Source organism: Trichosurus vulpecula, chromosome 5 (assembly GCF_011100635.1).
Source record: "Trichosurus vulpecula isolate mTriVul1 chromosome 5, mTriVul1.pri, whole genome shotgun sequence".
Lineage (NCBI taxonomy): Eukaryota > Metazoa > Chordata > Mammalia > Diprotodontia > Phalangeridae > Trichosurus > Trichosurus vulpecula.
In genome coordinates, this window is record NC_050577.1 from 244,172,822 (window position 1) to 244,193,819 (window position 20,998).

Sequence of the window (20,998 nt, forward strand, 5' to 3'; positions counted from 1 at the left end):
AGAAGAAAAAGAAGGAAGAAGAGGTAGATGGGGAAGGACAAGAGGAACAAGGAAAAGAGAGAAAAGAAACAGAAGAATGGGAAGAGGCCACAGTGGCCAAGCGATTCACTTACCCCCTCCTTTTGTTCCTGACCTAACCCACCTTAGAAAAGGGGGTAGAGGTGGAGGGGTATGGAAAAGGACTTTTTAGAGCAAACAAATAGAATTTATTAAAAGTTTCTAAAGAAACTAAAAGAAATGTTCTTTAAAAAATATGATTCCATGCTTGTATATGGAAACTTTCTATCTTGTTTTCTGCTTTACATATGGAAAGATTTTATCTCTTTTTGTACATTTCTATTAACCTCCCAATTTTAAAGATTATAACATGAACTAAAAAGAAACTTTTACTACCAGCTTCGTAGGATTGTTATGGGAATCAAATGAAATAATATTAGCTATACTTTACAAAGGATTTAAGGTTCTCAAATTGCTTAATAAGTATTATATCATTTGATCCTCACAACAACCTGGGAAGTATATACTACTATTAGTCCCTTTTGACAGATTAAGAAACTGAGGGAGACAGAGGTTAAGTGACTTCCCCAGGGTCACACTTAAGTATCTGAGGTCACATTTGAATTCAAATGTTCTGGAGTCCAGGCCCAGCATTCTATCCAAAAACAGCCTCACAGGATTGAGATGTGAAAAAAAACATGAAGGTTCTATCACGAAACTTAGAAGAATAAATTGCATCAACTCTTTGTGAAATTCAAAGCTTTCCTGTTGATGAACTATAAAACCTTTCAGCCTCTCTGCTGGTCCCTGTGTAATTTAAGTCTTCAGAATGAGTTTGATGATCTCATTAAATCCTATTTCTGATCAACCTTTCACTTTCTCAAAACCCATAGATTTAGTTCCTATCTCCCTTTATTTAACAGTTTGACCCCTCTGAGAGGTTCCACACACTTACAGACACTTTCTGTGAAGGAATTTTCAACCCTCACCTTTTTCTTGCCCTTTAAAAAATTTCAACTTCAACTATGCACAAAAAACTCTTAGTTCCAGCCCATTCAATCTCTGGCTCACTTCTATAGTAAGAAGGCAAATTCATCTAGGCTCTACTGTAAAATACTACTAAACAAGTAAGAGATAAAAACTTTTCATATGACAGTCTTTTTATACTTGCAGAAGTATTCTGGGAAAACAGCATTTAAGGACAGGTACTCAGAAGAAACATTTCACTTACAAAAAAGGAAAACAAAAATATTCTATGACCCATTTTCTGCTACATTTATGCAAAATAAACTCTTTCTATGACAGCTCACTCCCTCCTTAAGAAGACTGGCATCTTCCTTTAACAAAAAATATGACCCATAAAAGGGCTCATTGGATTATTTATTCCAATAAGCTTTTATTAAATGCCTCCCCTTTTCCAGTCATTGTGGTAAGTGCTGGGGATATAATAATAAGGAAGACAACCCTTTCCCTCAAGGAGCTTGCAGTCTAACAGTGGAGGAAACACACAAAAGAAGGCAAAAAGTAGATGAAACCATAGTTTCTCTGGCATCTTGTTCATTGCGGGTATTGTCCAGAATATCTGTATTGTGTAGAATGGGGTGGGGAGGGGGAAACATTGTATAGTGCATAGTACATATGGAATGTTTCTTGGAAATAGATGATCTGTGTGTATCATGAAAGCAAAAATCATTGTAAGTTTGGATATAATATGAATAAAATTTTCTTTCATAATAAAGTCAAGTTATGTTATGTAGTATTGTTTGATGTGAACTGTAATGTAGCATGATTTCATGATGTCTGAAATAAGGATTCATGGAATGGCACAAGCAGGGCTGTCTCAAACATAACAGAGGAAAGGGAACAAATTCAATTAAAATATTAAATTTATTTCAATAATAATTTATTAGACACCTATTGTGTGCTAGATGGTATCCTAAGCACTGGAAATATGAATAAATAAATAAAATAGTCTCTGCCCTCAGGAAGTTTTCATTCTACTGAAGGGGGTGCAGAGTGAGTTTGGGCCTGGACCTGGAATTTCACTGGTATAGAGAACTCCTAAATAAGAAATTCCCTCTACCAATGTAGGCCACCTCCTTCTCTGTACCTTACAGCCTCCCAGAGTTTCCTAGAGCAATGTCAGGGTAAGTGACTTACCCACTATCATACAGACAGAATGTATTAGAATTGGTGCTTAAATATTCAGCTTCAAGTGACCTCTTCCTGCCTCAGTTTCCACATCTTTAAAAATGGGGATAATAATAGTACCTCTATCAAAGCTGTTGTGAGGATCAATTGACAAAAATATTTTTAAGTACTTTGTAACCCTTAACACATTCTATAAATGCAGTTTATTGTTATCATTATAGTAATTCTGAGAAGAAGTGACAATACTGGAAGAGAATTGGCTTTGGGGTGGGAGGTAAAGTTAGGCCTTCTGTAAGAGGAGAAATTTCAATTATGCTTTGAAAGAAGTTGGGATTCAGTGAGATGGAAGGGAGGAGGATGTACCCTGTGCTGAGTGAGAAAAGGTGTTGAGGTAGGATGAGAGGTGAAGTTGAAGTCAGATATGGAAGAGATTAGTTGTATCTCAGCTTTGCTTCTGTAACAACAATGCTACCCGCCACTATTGTGGTTGTATAAGACCAATAACACCAGCATACAGGAGGGCTTCTAGCACAGGTTCTTTGATCTGCTTTTCTAAGGAAAGCAACTTTAAAGGGTTTACAATCTTTTAATTAAACATACATAAATCATTCACCTAGTTCAGGGGAAAAAGTCAGCACCCTGAACTTCAGAGGAAACACAAACAGAAATTACAAGTAGAAATTATATAAATAGAATAAAATAACACAAATTAGCAGAGAGGCTTCTAGCTGTCTGTACAAGATATTACATACATAGTTTCCAGAGAGATAAGCACCAACATCTGGGTTTTTCAAAATCAGGGGGCTCCAATGGCTACCTAGTCTCATCTGGTCAAATCACATGACACTCTTATGGTGAGTCAGCCCTAAGCAAAATGCTAACCTCAGAGTATACGTAAACTTTTTTAGGGTCAGAGGGCATCGCAACCACGTGACTCAAACCCAGGTGACCGAGGCCTTCCTGTGACTTAAGCAGGTCATCAAAGACTCCTGATTCAACCAAAGATTCTTGATTGAAACAAAGGCAAGACTCAAAGGCACTTGATTGCCTTAGTGCTGAGAAGCACTGCGAAACAAAGGACAACCAAAGTCCCATTTTACTTGCCATTAAAGCTTCTTATTGCTTTCTTCATATATATTTATTTGTATGTTGTCTCCCCCCATTAGATTATAAGCTTCTTGAAGACAGGTAATGTCTTTGGCCTTTTTTATATCCGAAGTGCTTAGCACAGTGCCTAGTACAAAGAAAATCCTTAATAAATGTTTGTTAATTGAATGATTGATTTTAAGTTATTTGATTTTGGACAAAGTCCTCAGCTACACTTCGGAAAAGGCAGCAAATTGGAGAGTTTCAAAACTGCAAGTAACAACTTAGTCAAGCATCTAACTGTACTCCAAGTAAACTATTTCTGTTTTTTTTTTTAATTTCATTTTCCTTTTATGCTGAAATTTGTGGACTTTACAAACTTTCCATTAAGCGCACATACACAATGCAGCTTCTTTAAATGAAATTATAATTGCTTCCTTCTTATCTGAGTTTTCAAACTAAGGATCTTGGAATGCAATTATCCTCTTTTGCAATGACTCTGAACTGAGAATCCCTCTCAGTTTATCAACAAATACCCTAAAATAAAGTTTCCCACAACTGTTGCATATGTAGTTTAATTCCTTATTAGTTTATTTTTTCTTTATTGTGTATCATTCATCCTCAAGTGCGTTATCTACTATTCTTTCCATTAAAACTCATTACTTTCTCATCTGAATAATTCCCCAGCTGTCCAGATCCATCTGTATTTTTGATGGAGCTGATTTATTTCCTCTAGCTCCTAGCATTATATTATTATAGATTTGGATGTGTTCTCATTTACATTTTCCACTGACTGGTTAATGAATATGTTAAATAATACTGGCCCACATTCTGATCCCAGGGGACCCTACTTGATAACTTCCCTCTTCCAATGAGGCATAAAATAATTTGAGATTTTCTCTCTGTAAGGCTCTTTTTGTATATTCTATTGTATCAATGCTTACATACAGTAAAATGTCATTTTTTTCTCTCTGTGCTCTTGGGGAAAGGAGAAAATATCAGTTGTTATAAGGAACTTACTTTTAAAAATAGCAGCAGTTATCAGGAATGTAGTGTGGTATTTTCTTTTGTTTTAATTCTAGCGTGTGATCTAAAACCAGGACATATTCGACCCCATCATCTACACCCACACTATGCTAATTAAGGTGAGAATTAGTATTCTAACTGACCTGAAACCTCACAAAACCCTTAGTCATTAATACAAGGTTCACTTATCTCCCATCCACTCTATCTCCAGGAAAATACTCCTTCAGTGCCTCTCACAAAAATCCTACACCATTGAGTTTTTTTTGATAGGAACAGTAATTTCAAGTTATTTCAGTGGAATTTAATCCCAGAATTATAAAATCTGAGTGTAGGAAGGGTCCTCAGCAACTATCTTGTTCAACCCATGTAGAACATTAACTCTAGCAGTTCCTATCGATGTAGAAATGCTTTGAGTACAATTCTAGGAATAGAATGTATATGGTTGCCTCATAAGCAGCCCACTTAAATTTGGAAAATCTTATCGCCAGGATGACCACAGGTTGATGAATATTTGGGCTTTAGATTTACAACCTGCTAAGTTTTATGTCTGAGATCTGTGTGGATAAAAGATATATTGACCTAAATCAGGTGTCACATGTTTTGAAAAAAATACTCTACTTACTAAGGCAGGAAAATATACAAATACATTTTAGAAAGTGTTTCAGCATGTGTTAAATGAGGTTTGGGGTGAGTGTCAATTGAATCAAAAATTCATTTAATATTCTACAGTATACCTGAGCATTCCTGTTAATGGAGTTTTCACATATGCGTTTCTCTAATCTTTCTTTGTTTCTCTTATAGCATCATTGAAAAAATCTTATTAAAATTTAGATACATTGTCTTCAGTATACTTTTTTAACCACCTGTGCTATTATTTTGCTTAAAAGATAATTCGTTCAGGTAGAAGAATTTGTGTCTATGGATTTTCTTTTTCTTCTCTAACATTTTCATAAACATAATAATAACTTTGAGCACCTAAGGCAGCCTAATTAGGATGGTAAAAAAACTGAAGAGTCATGCAAACAAGAGCTGTAACAGTCTTGCTTCCAGGGGAAGGGGGTTAGATGTCAGTGGGATGCTTTACTCAAACCTCTAGTTAAAAAGATAGATAACACCCATGGCAAATTTCCTTCGGAATATTTTTTTTTCTCACTTAGTTTTCTGAAGCAAATTATTCAGACATGCAGAAATAACCATATTCTAGAACATTTATCTTATTGTGTTGGTAATCAAAATGGGCTCCTTAGCACTTAGTTCACCAAGTGCCCTTGAAGAGTTTGGCCTTTGTTTCCTTTGATTAATTCAGCGTCTTTGATTGAGTCTTACTAGGTGCTGAGCCCCAGGCCCATCCCCTATTATGGGTAAAACCTTAGTGGGTGTGGATTGGTAACTAAGGTAGGGCCCAAGTTGGGACTAACTCCAGGGAGGGCCTTGTTTACATGTCTGGGAGAGCAGAGGCTTTTAGACCACGTGGGTTTAAGTCCGCCTCTTTGTGACGATTCTAGATCACATGGGTGAGTCGCATGTGTGACTCACCCCTGACGCTGAAAAAGATATGAACACCAGAGGTTGGCTGTCTGTTCTGGGGAGCTCCTCCTTACAGCAGTGGTGGTGCGTGACTCTGGGCCAGCCCTTGTTCTGAGCTCCCAGGCTGAACCTAGATGTTGGTAACCATGAATCTGTATTGGGTCTGTCTGTTGATGTTTGTACTTTGTTTGTAATTTGCTCTGAAGTTCAGGGTGCTGGCTTTTTCCCCTGAACTAAGTGAATGATATTTGTATGCTGAATTAAAGTAAGCTTGTCAACCCCTTCACCTTGCTTTCCTTATTAAGGCAGATCAAAAGAATCTGTGCTTTCACAGCATGCCAGCAGCTTTCTGGGTGCTGGCTGTGGGTGGATCTTACACCCCCACAGAAGCTGCTAACCAGATTGTGGAAATACTTATCTTTAAGGAGTGTTGGTACTGTCACAAATCAGGGAATCAAGACTCTGGAAGTTTGACCAAAGGTGGTACAGAGAGTCAACCTTGGCCTCCACATATCCACGTAATTGTCCTTCAGGTGCATCCTCACTGTAGTCCCTCCCAAAAGGAATGGGTTAAACTATGCTGTATACCTGTACATATACATGTACGCATAACTTTTCTAGAAAAACCAAGCCAGAAGGGAAAAAAATGGTTTATATGTTTTTTAGGCTTAAAGACTGAATGAAAGATAGAAATGCTGAAGGCCAAATTTTCAATATTATGCCCTCTATTTTGCACCTGCAGTGTGTAGGCACATTCAAATGAGCTCACAGCTGGTGTTTTGTGAGTGTCCTAATCAACAATTGCCGAAGCATTTAAATTGTGTCTGATTTTTTTTTTTTGGTGGAAGGAAGAGTGAGCAAAATTATGAAAGTCTGATCCTAAGTTTCAGCTTATAGTTTTTCGGTACTGTCATAGAAATCACACAGCCTGCTTGAGAGAACAAGGCAGAGGACCACATCTCCTGACTGAATGGAAATAAGAGTGTTCTTCTTCCTGTACTAACTGACCCTGTGTTCTTTGTTTATAGTTTAGTCTTTGTGCTACATATTCCTTTTATTTTTTATCATTAAATGGAAACTACGCAATGCATTGTTGTTTTTTTTTCTCTATTCCTATTCTTATTGACCTCTCTGAAGCATTCGACTCTGTTCGCCACCTCCTTTCACAAGATAGTTTTGATCAATTTCCCTCAGTTAAACTAAGATATATAAATATTTGAGTCTCAAATTCATATACCCAGTTTGCACGTGTTTATTGAAATCTAGTCCCATATATCTAGCTTTGGGACAATCATTGTGAAAGCAATGAGTGGAGGAATGGAGTAGAAAATCCTAATCAGGGCAAAAAAATAGATCTGAGAAGAGTGAAGGAGGGGAAAAAAGCAATGGATAGATGTTTCTGATCTAAGTGCGGAACTTAAGGGTTCAAGATAATGGAGTAATGGGAAATTTTGAAATCTAAGATGTGATCATTACTGTGAATGGCTCAGGTGAAACGCAGATTTAAGTAATGGGAGATTCATAATGCAAGAGGATGTGTGAGGAAACATTACCAATGTTAATTGCAGTGCCCCTAAGAATGATATCATGGGTAAAGGTAGAAAGGAAGACTACAATTCAGTTCCTGGTCTTCAGAAAGGAAGGGGAAATGATCTGGATGTTGGTAGATGACTATGTTATGGATCTGGATCAACTGATATGGCTAGATGGTATGAAGTTCAAAGATGGGGAAGTTGATGTATGATGGTGGAAATTTGGTAGTATAGATGTGGCTCTGAGGTTCAAGGAATAAGAGATATTCTTCTTCCTGCTCTAATGATTAATGAAATTGAGAGAAGCTGATAGTACTCTAAAGAATTTTTTTAGAATGCAATGTCCTTGGAAAGGATCCAGTTTTCTATACATGCAAAAAGATGGGATGAGTCTAAGAAGGTCTAGTATGAAGATATAGTAGCTAATCAGAGAACAGAGGTTCAAGAGGGAACAATGGAAGAGGAGTACAGAGGACAGAAGAGTGTAGAGAAGTTCAGCACTAAAGGGGATTGGGACAAAAGCTCAAGGAGTGCTAACTGGGGAAGATATTTTGCTTTTGGCAAAGTCTAACTCTGAATCGTATATATTGGGAAAGTAGAATAAACACTGGCATTTATAATTTATTAATTATAGTGGGGGGATGAGTACTAACCATCCTGGACTAAATAGATGAAAGGACCAGAAACAATAGGGACCAACATTTCTTTGAGGTACTCAACATTCCTTAGTAGTCACTGGAACAAATGGGATAAAAAGCTATGATTTCATGTAGTAAAACTATATGGCTAAATGTAGAGCTGATGTATTTTCCATCCATGTATGGAGCACTGGCTTTGGAATCAGGGTGACCTGAGGTCAAATGCTGCCTCAGATACTTAATCAAGCTACTTAGGGTTTTTTAGGCTTAATTGCCTCACATATAAAATGAGAATAAAGAGAGTAGATACATCACAGGGTTGTTTACAAATCAAATGAGATAACATATGTACCAAAAATTGCTAAGGAAAGTCCAATTTTACTTATTTTCAAAAAGAAAATAAGTTTATTGATGCCTTTGTTTTTTTTTTTTTTTTTTTTCATTACAGTCACTTCTAGATCTTCCCCACCAAAACGGGATAGAAAACAAACAATGACAAAAGAAACAAACAAATCCCTTCTCTGGTATCACCAGCAAAAATAAACAAACAAACCAAAAACAGTCCAGCAAAACCAATATAAATCTCTTCTTCTGGGCTGAGACTGGTCATTACAACTACTCAGTTTGGGGCTTTATTTTAATTGTTTTTATTATATTATTATATTTGTATGTTTTTCTATACCTTCTCCTTAATTCACACAAGATCATTTCATAAGACAAGCCTTTCCATATCCTTGGGCATTCCTGATTTTTTTTTTTTTTAATTCATGTGTAAGGGCAAGCGAAGTGGGACTTTTTACTGTTTTTTTTCTTTTTCAGAGTTTCTTAGCACTAAGGTAACGAGGGTCTTTGATTGAATCTTTCCTTTGTTTGTAGGAAGGCCCACACCCTTTTGCTAATTAGGTCAGGACAGGAGGAACCCTCAAGAGGTGTGAAGTTCTAAAGAGGTGTGAACAGGATCTAAGACCTCTGAGGTTGGCATTTTGCCTTTCAGCGCACACTCATTGAAAATGTGTTGGTGAGGAGGCTCTGGGTAAACCGTTGAAACAACCCCCTCCCCCACCCCCTCCACCCCTGCCCCGGGTTTTGAAAAGCAAGATGTTGGTGCTTCTCTGGTGACTACATATTGCTATGGACAGACTGATTTTTGTTTATTTGCTTTGTTTATATAATTTATGTGTGCAATTTTTGTTTGTATTCTTTCTGAAGTTCAGGATGCTGGCTTTTTTAACCTGAACTAAATAGATGATATATGTATATTTGATTAAAGTGAGATTGTAAGACCCTTAGAGTTGTTTTCCTTAGAAAAGCAGATCAAAGAACCTGTGCTGTTTGCCTTCCTGTGTGTTGGTGTTGTTGGTCTTACACACCCACAGTAGCCTCTAGCAAATTGTTGTTAAATCATATCATTTTAAAAATTGTATTTGTTTTTAGATGATTCAATCTATTGTTATTCTTCAGTCAATGGGGACTAATTTTTCCCCCTAGGCTGTTTTTTTAACCACAAAAAGTTCATTTATGACATTTTTTTCCTGTTCTTGACCCCATTAGGATAAATGTAAACCTGTTAACCTGAGATCCCACTCTTGGGATCTTTAGCTTCTCAAGGATCTAAAATAACTATCGTGCACATACTAAAATTGCATTCTAGAATGATTAAGCCAATTCATACCTCCATTTCTAGTGTATTAATGCACTGTCTTCCCACAGTACTTCTAACGACGGCTACATCCATCTTCTGCCCATTTTGTACTTCAGTGGTTGTGCTGTGAAAACTTTTGAATTTGCTTTACTTTTACTAGTGTCTTGGAGAAATCTTTCACTTGGTTATTGACATTTCAAGTCAAAATAAGAGCAGACACAGAAGCATTTAACTTTTCTATTGGCATCAAACAAGCAATAAAGATACAAGCATTTTAAGCGCATTAGTTAAGTGATCACTTTTGACATCTAAGCCAGTCTAAAAAAGGGCTAATAAGGAAGAAGCAACTATCCATATAGAAAGAGGAAAAGAAAACACAGTTTAAGCCAGTGTTTTAGGAAGTAGTTTTAGAAATTTTAGAGCCTATGGGAATGGAAATAATATGGCTATATTTTATTGGGTATGTGGTATTGTATACTGTTGGGAAAACTTGACTTAAAACCTTTAAATATTAATTTGAAGCCATGATTATTGCTCACTTTACAATGTTTGAAACCAAATGCAACTTTCACTATACAGAAAAGGACATTTATGGATTTCATTAAGAAAGGGAAAAATCCATAAGGACACACTTCTAAGATAAAATATCCAATTGTCTTGGCATAATTCTTTAACAAACAAAGACAAAAGAGGGCAGGGAACAAGTGTTGTGGTCTCTTTTTCTGAAAAGTGACCAGAACTAGAGAGATACTGTTTTTGCAGTGGATAGAGGGCAGACTTGGAGTTAGGCAGAGTAAAATTCAAATCCTGCCTTTGACACATCAGTCACGTAATCTCTCAGTGGCCCAGGCAGTTATCCAAGATTAGAAATTACTGCATAGTACCATTGGTATGCATGATAAAGTTAGTTTCCACAAAGGGAATTTCCAGACTCTTGAATTCCCAAACCTAGACAGGAAAAATAAACAAAAGAGAACACACATGTGCACACACATATGGATAAACTATACAAAGAAAAAGTTACAACTATTAGTGGCTTTTTAAAATGACATATCTAGGAGGCACAGAGTAATTAAATTTGTCTGTAGTGTATAATGTTTAGATGAGGAGTATGAAATGAGTCTAGGAAAGTAAATTGTTTCAGTGTTGTGGTGGATCTTGGATGTGAGACAAAGGAAATAAACTTTACTTGGGAAGCAACTGACAAACACTGACAATTTATAAGTAGAAAAGTGACATGGTCTAATCTGCATATAAAAATATGTGGATATATACATATATGTGTATATGTATATGTATGTATATATGTACATATATATGTATGTATGCATGTATGTAAAAAATATTCTAACATTAGTAGGAAGAGGGGAACTGAAGAGGGGAACTAGAAGAGAGGGGAGAGAATACATTGGAGCCAGGAATATCAAATTGGAGGCAACTGTTACTATTCATTTATTAGTTGGTGATAACGAGAATAATGAAGGAACAGGTGCAGAAAAATGTTTCAGAATTGGAAGACTCGGTAAGTGATTGGTTGCAGGACATAATGGAAAGGAAAGAGTCAAAGATAATAACAGATTATGAATGTGGGAGACATGATATGGAGGCTAGAGTAGCTAATACATAGAAGAGTCAAGGGAATAAGAATTCCTATGGCACCTACTATGTGCCAAGCACTGTTGTAAGAGCTCTCATATACATATTTCATTTGATCCACATAACAACCTTATGTTGTTGTTGATCAGTCATTTTGGTCATGTCCAACTCTTCATGACTCCATTTGGCAAAGATGCTGGAATGATTTGCCATTTCCTTATCCCTCATTTTACAGATGAGGAAACTGAGGCAAACAACATTAAGTGTCTTGCCTAGGGTCACACAGCTAGTGTATGAGGCAAGATGTGAACTCAGGTCTTCTTGACTCCAGGCCCAGCACTTTATCTGCATCCATCAACTGTCTCTGAAACCAAAGTTTATGAAAAGGGTGAAGAATAAGTTTCTTCTGAGAGAACAAAAGTAGTGGGGTAGGTGGAAAGATAAGACCCAAGTAATTCAACTTTATCCAAAGTGAATTAAACATTGTATGTTGGATTAAATCAATAGCCCCCAAACTGAATTCTCCATTCCCTTTTTCTTGAGATTGATGACACCAGTTTCGTTCAGAGCTATAAACTATAGGAACCCGAATGGGAGGAGACTTTCCTTTCCTTTCCCTTTCAGTCACTTTAATGACAGGCTAGAACCAGAAAATTCCTTGAGGTGATAGAAGGGTCTGCCTGCTGCCCCTGCAGCATTAGGGAACATAAGATTCAGTGGCAGGTGAAGCCTGGAAACTTTTTTTTTTTTAAATGAAATTTATTTATTTAACATATTTGGTTTTCAGCATTGATTTTCACAACATTTTGAATTACAAATTTTCTCCCCATTTCTACCCTCCCCCCCACTCCAAGATGGCTTATATTCTGGTTGCCCTGTTCCCCAGTGAGCCCTCCCCTCTATCACCCCCCTCCCCTCTCATCCCCTTTTCCCTTCCTTTCTTGTAGGGCAAGATAAATTTCTACGCCCCATTGCCTGTGTATCTTATTTTTTAGTTGCATTCAGAAACTTTTTTTTGTTTTTGAACATCTGATTTTAAAACTTTGAGTTCCAAATTCCCTTCCCTCCTCCCTTCCCACCCTCCCTAAGAAGTTGAGCAATTCAGCCTAGGCCACACATGTATTATTATGTATAACCCTTCCACAATACTCATGTTGTGAAAGGCTAACTACATTTTGCTCCTTCCCAACCCATCCTGCTTTATTGAATTTTCTCCCTTGACCCTGTCCCCTTTCCAAAGTGTTTGTTTTGATTACCTTCACCCCCATCTGCCCTCCACTCCATCATCCCCCTGCCTTTTATTTTTTTTTATCTTCCTCCCTCTTCTTTCCTGTGGGGTAAGATACCCAACTGAGTATGTATGGTAGTCCCCCTCAGGCCAAATCTGATGAGAGCAAGGTTCACTCATTCCCCCCTCACCTGCCCTCTCCCCTCCTCCCATAAAACTGCTTCCTCTTGCCACCTTTATGCGAGATAATCCACCCCATTCTATCTCTCCCTATCTCCCTCTCTCAGTATGTTACTCTCTCATCCCTTAATTTCATTTTATTTCTTTTAGCTATCTTCCGTTCATCTTCAACTCACCCTGTGTCTGCTCTCTCTCTTTTACATATATATATATATAAACACATATATATGTATACACATACATACACATACATACATATACACATAGATATATACATACATACACATTCACTTATATATACATAAACATATACATACATATATATATATATATACACATACATATATATATATATATATATATATATATATATACACATACATATATATATATATATGCATATTCCCTTCAACTACCCTAATACTGAGGTCTCATGAATCATACTCATCATCTTTCCATGTAGGAATGTAAACAAAACAGTTCAACTTTAGTAAGTCCCTTGCAATTTCCGTTTCTTGATTACCTTTTCATGCTTCTCTTGATTCTTGTGTTTGAAAGTCAAATTTTCTATTCAGTTCTGGTCTTTTCACTGAGAAAGCTTGAAAGTCCTCCATTTTATTGAAACTCCATATTTTGCCTTGGAACATGATACTCAGTTTTGCTGGGTAGGTGATTCTAGGTTTTAATCCTAGCTCCATTGACCTCCGGAATATCGCATTCCAAGCCCTTCAATATCTTAATGTTGAAGCTGCCAGATCTTGGGTTATTCTGATTGGGTTTCCACAATACTCAAATTGTTTCTTTCTGGCTGCTTGCAGTATTTTCTCCTTGATCTGGGAGCTCTGGAATTTGGCAACAATATTCCTAGGAGATTTCTTTTTGGGATCTATTTGAGGAGGCGATCGATGGATTCTTTCAATTTCTATTTTGCCCTATGGCTCTAGAATATCAGGGCAGTTCTCCTTGATAATTTCCTGAAAGATGGTATCTAGGCTCTTTTTTTGATCATGGCTTTCAGGTAGTCCAATAATTTTTAAATTATCTCTCCTGGATCTATTTTCCAGGTCAGTGGTTTTTCCAAGGAGATATTTCACATTGTCTTCCATTTTTTCATTCCTTTGGTTCTGTTTTATAATATCCTGATTTCTCATAAAGTCACTAGCTTCCACTTGCTCCAATCTAATTTTTAAGGTAGTATTTTCTTCAGTGGTCATTTGGACCTTCTTTTCCATTTGGCTAATTCTGCCTTTCAAAGCATTCTTCTCCTCATTGGCTTTTTGGAGCTCTTTTGCCATTTGAGTTAGTCTATTTTTTAAGGTGTTGTTTTCTTCAGTGTATTTTTCAGTATTTTTTTGGGTCTCCTTTAGCAAGTCATTGACTTGTTTTTCATGGTTTTCTCGCATCCTTCTCATTTCTCTTCCCAATTTTTCCTCTACTTCTCTAACTTGCTTTTCCAAATCCTTTTTGAGTTCTTCTATGGCCTGGGACCAGTTCGTGTTTTTCTTGGAGGCTTTTGTTGTAGGCTCTATGACTTTGTTGTCTTCTTTAGGCTGTATGTTTTGGTCTTCTTTGTGACCAAAGAAAGAATCCAAAGTCTGAGACTGAATCTGAGAGCGTTTTCGCTGCCTGGCCATATTCCCAACCAACTAACTTGACCCTTGAGTTTTTCAGTGGGGTATGACTGCTTGTAGACTAACGAGTTCTATGTTCTATGTTTGAGGGGGAGGTGCCAGCTCTGTCAGAGCCGCACTCCTCCTTCCCCAAGGACCCCCAGTCCAGACTGGGCTTAGATCTTCAGCAGGCTATTGCACTCCTGCTCTGATCCGCCACTTAATTCCTCCCACCAGGTGGGCCTGGAGCCGGAAGTAACAACAGCTGTAGCTGCCCCACCTCCACTGCCCCCGGGGCTGGAAGCCGAACTGGGAACTCCTTCCACTCCCGCAACTTTTCCCACTAACCTTCTCCGCAGTCTTTGGTGTTTGTGGGTCGAGGGGTCTGGTAACTGCCGCAGCTCACATATTCAGGGCGCTAGGGCCCCCTCCGCCCGGCTGCTGGTCTGGATCGTCCACGCCGCTCAGGCTGGGCTCTGCTCCACTCCGTTCCCAGCTCCCAGCTCCGTGTGGAATAGACCTCACCCAGAGACCATCCAGGCTGTCCTGGGCTGGAGCCCTGCTTCCCTCTGCTGTTCTGTGGGTTCTGCCGTAGCCTGGAAACTTTGATGAACATGAAACAGGTTATACAACCACTGCAAGGTAATAACAAGTCACTGAGCTGGAATTCATCCCCTTTTCCCTTGGGTCTCATTCTAACTGTGGGGGAAAAAAGAGAAGGAATTTGATAGAGGGATTTGGTAAGTCTGTGGGGAGGGAAACCCTGCAAAAGTAGAACATGACTATCAGACTCGAGAATTCCTTTGCATCTGGAGCCAGTTCCTACTAGTCTATTGAATTTCCCTGCCCAATAGCAAGTGATTTCTTTCTCTTCTAAGTCATTTAGTTGCTTCCTGAAATATACAAATGGGGACATGAGCTGGGCATCCCTTTTCTACTCAAAAGCTTTCTTAAAAATTTTGCTTTTATATTGAGATTAAGTGGAGCAAAATCCCTACCAAAAGACAACCCTTTTCCCCCTAAGCAGAAAGTTAAGGATGCATTCATAGAGCCATTTATCTTTCCATTTAGGATGCTATTTATATTTCTAGCTTATAAACATGGAGATAATATGTTTGCTAATGGCATTTATCCCTAAAGGCTGTGTTTCTGTGTGTGTGTGTTCACATACATAAATCTCTTTTGTCATTTCACTTTTTCTCTGCTTCACAAACTACACAGATTGTGATACTTTCTTTTTCTATTTTGTGCTTTTTCAAAGCTATTCCAAATATTTTAATAAGAATTCTCCTGCAAGGCATTTAAAACAGCAGTCTTTGAAGATAAACTCCATTGGAGAGAGAGAATACAGAACACAGGTAGCCACGGAGCTGAGGAATTTTTTTGATTTGGTGCAGGATCTGAGAGTCCACTGTTTTCTGATCAGCCTTGTGCTGAGTCAAAAATCTCTCCTTCTTGGTGTCTAGGTTTATGGAGCCTCTTCTTTTTGAAGTAAGCATCAGTAAGATGACTTGGAATTTTTATACCCAAAAGGTTGACCCTGGTAGAGGTAGCAATGAAAAATTTCTGATGGGTCCTTCTCAGAGGAACACAATTGATGGTCAGAGGTCCAGTCACCAGTAGCAAGCCAGACGACTGCTTCAGGGCAACCACTTACTTGCCCCTGTGGCAGCCTGTGAGCATGATCAGAACAGTGCCTGGGGTGAAAGTCTCCTCACAGGCTGGCTGAAGGGCTTTTTGCCATGACTTAGTAGCTTTCTAGGCGCATCCTCAGTAGGGTATGTAATGGCAAGCAAAGTGGGACTTTTTACTGTTTTATTTACTTTTGGAGTGTTTCTCAGCACTAAGACGATCAAGTGCCTTTGATTGTGTCTTTGATTGAATCAAAAATCTTTGATGACCTGCTTAAGTCACAAGAAAGCCTAAGTCACTTGAGTTTAAGTCACATGATTATGAAGTCCTCTGACGCAGAAGAAGTGTATATATACTTGGAGGTTAGCATTTGGCTTCGGGGGCTCATTCATTAGAAGAGTGTTTGTGTGGACACTCTGGGTAGCCATTAAGGAGCCCCCTGGTTTTGAAAACTCAGATGTTGCTGCTTCTGTCTCTGTTAACTAGGTATGTATTGCTAAGGACAGACAGACAGAAGCCCTGTCTGCTGATTTGTGTTATATGCTCTGTTTACATAATTTTGCTGTGTAATTTCTGTTTGTGTTTTCTCTGAAGTTCAGGGTGCTGACTTTTTCCCCTGAACTAAGTTTGAATGATATATGTATGTTTAATTAAAATGAGATTGTAAACCCCTTAAAGTTGCTTTGCTGAGAAAATCAGATCAAAGAACCTGTGCCAGCAGCCCTCCTGTGTGCTGGTATTGTTGGTCTTATATCTCCCCAGCAGCTGCCAGTAGCATTGTTGTTAGAGGGTACTACGTAGGCATTTTGTGAATCTTTGCCACAGGGCCATTCTTTTCACCACTAACTGGCTTTGAGATGGTAGCAGGCACCTTCTCTTTCTTTCTCCTTTCAATCTGGGTTTTTGGTGCAGTGTATTTTTGCTTGTACATGGCTCCCCTGGGAATACATTGCAGACCTAAAGTATCTACCGATCCCTCTGGCTAGGACTGGATTCCTACTGCAATGCTTTCGAGGTATTTTTTTTACCACCTTTTCAGCCACATCTTCCTTTTTGTTCTTTTTTGCCCTGTATGGCCTTCTTTGCCTTTGGTTCCTTTGGGCGCTTTTTGTCCACAATCTTGAGAGAAGGGAAAGAAAGAAAATTCTATTTTGTGCTTTTAAGAAAAGAAATTATAGTCCTTAAATCAGGAGTAAAAATTAGTAATAACTAAGATTTTTAACAAAGTGTTGACATACATTATCTTGTTTGACCTTCACAACATATATATGCGTATATAATATTATATTACACATATATGCAGGTAGAAGCGTTTATTATTCCCATTTTTCAAATGATGAATTTGAAGCTGAGAAAGGTTAAGTGAGTTAAGTAGGGTCATATTGCTAATAAGTATCTGAGATAAGATGTAAACTCTCATCTTTCTGACTCCAGGTCTACTGATCTATGCAAAATACTGCCTAACTGTCCGAAAGTTTTAGATTAGGAAATTTGAAATACCGAGTTAGCTACTGTATGACTATTCACATTTGAATCACCTTTATAGAATATCAAAGAAAGCAAAAAATGATCCTTAGTATATGCACTTTTTCAGGTGAAATTTACATAACACCACTGATCGTGATAATGAATATATTGATGATGATGATGATGGTGGTGATGATAATGATGAAGATGGTGGTGGTGATAGTAGTGATCATAATAAACTTAGTTCCTAAAGGGCCTTTAGAGGTGATCTGATCTAGTCCACTGATTTGACAGGTGATGGATTGGAATCCCGTAAAGATAAAATGACTTACCTAATGTTAGAACCTTGGTCATGTGACTCCAAAAAACAATATCCTTCTTTCTACTGCATCTCACTATTACTATCATTGCTACTGATGAGACTTTAGTTGAACAGAGTTGACACATTTCAATAGGATTTTTCCTGTTGGACATATATAATATACGGTAATAATAAAAAGCTTTACAGATAACAATTTCCTAATCACTTTAAATGTAAGTTTGGCGCTCAACCCCACCCAAATCTACCTACTTATTTTCAGTTAGTTATCAAGATTTCCTTAAGCACTTACCATCCATTGCACATTGTGCTAAGCACTGGACTTGTGAATAAAGACACAAACAAGGGTCTTGGCCCTCACGAAGTTCAGATTTTAGGACAAGAGAAAACATGAAAATAAATATGTAGATTAAAAATACTTAGAGCATGCTGATGTGATCTGGGGCCGTCCGCTTGTATCTATACCAGCATGCCTATTCGCTAAGTTGGATAAATTCTAATTCAGGAAGGAGGGAATGGGATTTCTGGGGAATAAAAAAAGTTCAGGAGTCAGTCCTCATGGATCTATAAAGCACAGAGACCAAATTACACTGGCAAAAGACCTGCACTGGCTTTTTGTTGCAGATTGCTAAAAGTGCATCCTTCAATTTTCTACATTGGCAGTTGCCTCTGACCTGCTGAATCATTAACAAGCATAGCAGTGGATATACAAGCTGGAAGATACATCTAATTATCTTATTAATTGGTTTTCTCTGGTCCTTCATACTTTGTAGAATGGAAGCTCCTAAAGGATAGGGATTGCTTCATTTTAGTCTTTGTAACACATTGTTTGCATAATACTTGATACATAGTGAGTCTTTAATATAGTCAATCCTCAATTTGCCAGTTGCAATCTGTATTAGGAGGGAAGAGTTTATAACTTCAAAGAGGATCATATATATGTCTGAAAGGTTTGGAACCACCGGATATAAGAAACTCTCAAAGTAGGAGGCAGAAGAATCAAAGCATGTATTTAGGCTCCACAGTAACCAACCCATGAACCAGCATCCCCATTTTGATACATTGATCAAAAGCTTCCAGGCCCAATAAGTACGCCTCACAAGAGTAACCAGGAGGCCACAGAGAAGCATGATGGCATACAGCAAAATCATATACATCCTTCCCCTCTATGGTAAAAAGATTACCCACTGGCCTCAAGTCCTTGTTCAGCTTCCTCCCGTAGGTCAGCTCTGCTACCGGCAGCTCCTGCTTCAGCTTCAGCTTCGGCTATGGCTGTGGCTGTGGCTGTGACTGTGGCTGTGGCTGTAGCAGCCTCTGGCTCCAACGGAAGCTGTTTTTAACCATCCGGCTTCTGCGGGGGTGTAAGGTACACCGGGGAAAGCACAGGTTCTTTCGATCTGCTTAAGCAAGGTGAAGAGGTTGACCGGGAAAGCACAGGTTCTTTCGATCAGCTTAAGCAAGGGAAGCAAGGTGAAGGGGCCGACAAGCTTACTCCAATCCAACATACAAACAGCATTCAGTTCAGGGGAAAAAGCCAAACTAGTCAAGGGCACTTGTTGACTAAGTGCTAAGGAGCCCATTTTTGGTTACCAACACACTCCACCCGTTGTTATAGGATACATAATCTAATCAGCCATGTATCCTAGAACATACATTGTGATCCAATTACGAAGGAAACTAAAACATATCATTCATAATAAAGCAAAACATATCATTCAGTGACATTCCCAAATATTGGTTTACAATTCAAATGTGATCCACCCCTAGGTCCCAGCAAGATAATCACTTCAATCAATCATTCCCAAAATAATTATTAATAATTCAAATGTCCACCCCAGATCCTTGTATCCATTACATAGGATCAATAATATCATAACAATAAAACAACATAGCAAGGACAACACAAAATAAGTACACAGAACACTATCATCATTCCCACCCCTTTGAACGATTGGGGCTCAAAATCTTGGGGTAAGGGGTGAAGGTCTTATTTTCCATAGCTTCTTCTTGCTGAAATTGGATGGTGAAGGGGTTTACCGGGAAAGCACAGGTTCTTTCGATCTGCTTAAGCAAGGTGAAGGGGTTGACCAGGAAAGCACAGGTTCTTTCAATCAGCTTAATCAAGGGAAGCAAGGTGAAGGGGCAGACAAGCTTATTCCAATCCAACATACAAACAGCATTCAGTTCAGGGGAAAAAGCCAAACTAGTCAAGGGCATTTGTTGACTAAGTGCTAAGGAGCCCATTTTTGGTTACCAACACACAATCCTAAAAAATGTGCAAAAGTAAAAGAAAAAGGAAGAGGAGGAGGAGGGAGGTGGAGGAGGAGGAGGAGGAAGAGGAAGAGGAAGAGGAGGATGAAAGGGAGGAGGAGGAGGAGAAGAAGAAGAAGAAGAAGGAAGGAAGGAAGGAAGGAAGGAAGGAAGGAAAGAAGGAAGGAAGGAAGGAAGGAAGGAAGGAAGGAAGAAAGAAAGAAAGAAAGAAAGAAAGAAAGAAAGAAAGAAAGAAAGAAAAAGAAAGAAAGAAAGAAGGAAAGAAAGAAAGGAAGGAAGAAGGAAAGAAAGAAGGAGAAAGGAAGGAAGGAAGGAAGGAAGGAAGGAAGAAAGCAGAAATGTTCAGAAATTGAACTTGTGGGAAGTAGAGGATTAGGTTCTTGATCACCAAAAACTATAAAGTTTTCACTAGAGATTGCTGCAAAATACTCGTTCCTGCACACAGTTCCGTATAACAAAATATTAACTCCATAATATGCATTTTTCCTAACACTGTAACCATGAAATAACCCATAAATTCAGTATAAACATAAAATTGGTAACATGCAAAACATTTTTCCTCACTAGCAATTCCCTAGAATTCTGTGGCCTGTAGTGCTAACATCTGAATAAAAACAAAAAACAAAAACTAACAATAACAACAACACATTGATTTCAGATAGTATTCACTTTTCATAGCACATGAAATCTAAAATACCATAAATCCTGTACAGTAAATAATATTCTTAAAACTAAAATTTTTTTAACTTGAATCTTATCTTCCACTGTGTCACATGGTGGTATGAGGGCATTGTAGTGACTACCATACTGCTGTAAATCTCTCTCCCTTGGCAGCCCTCTGAAAACCAAGGGAGAGGATGCTGGTTCTTTAGTCACTGTTGCAGGAAGATGCTGAGATTGGTGAGGTCTGTACATCACCTCTGACATTGTCCTTCACAGATGATATATGGCACTAGAGATCATGAAGGATGCACCAGCTGGAAATAATCCATCAGCAACATCTGCTTCCTGCACCATTTGAAATTCTTAAGGGTCTCATACTACGGGAACATAGCAGAGGCAGGTAGAAGTTTAACCTTGAGGCTGCTATTGATGA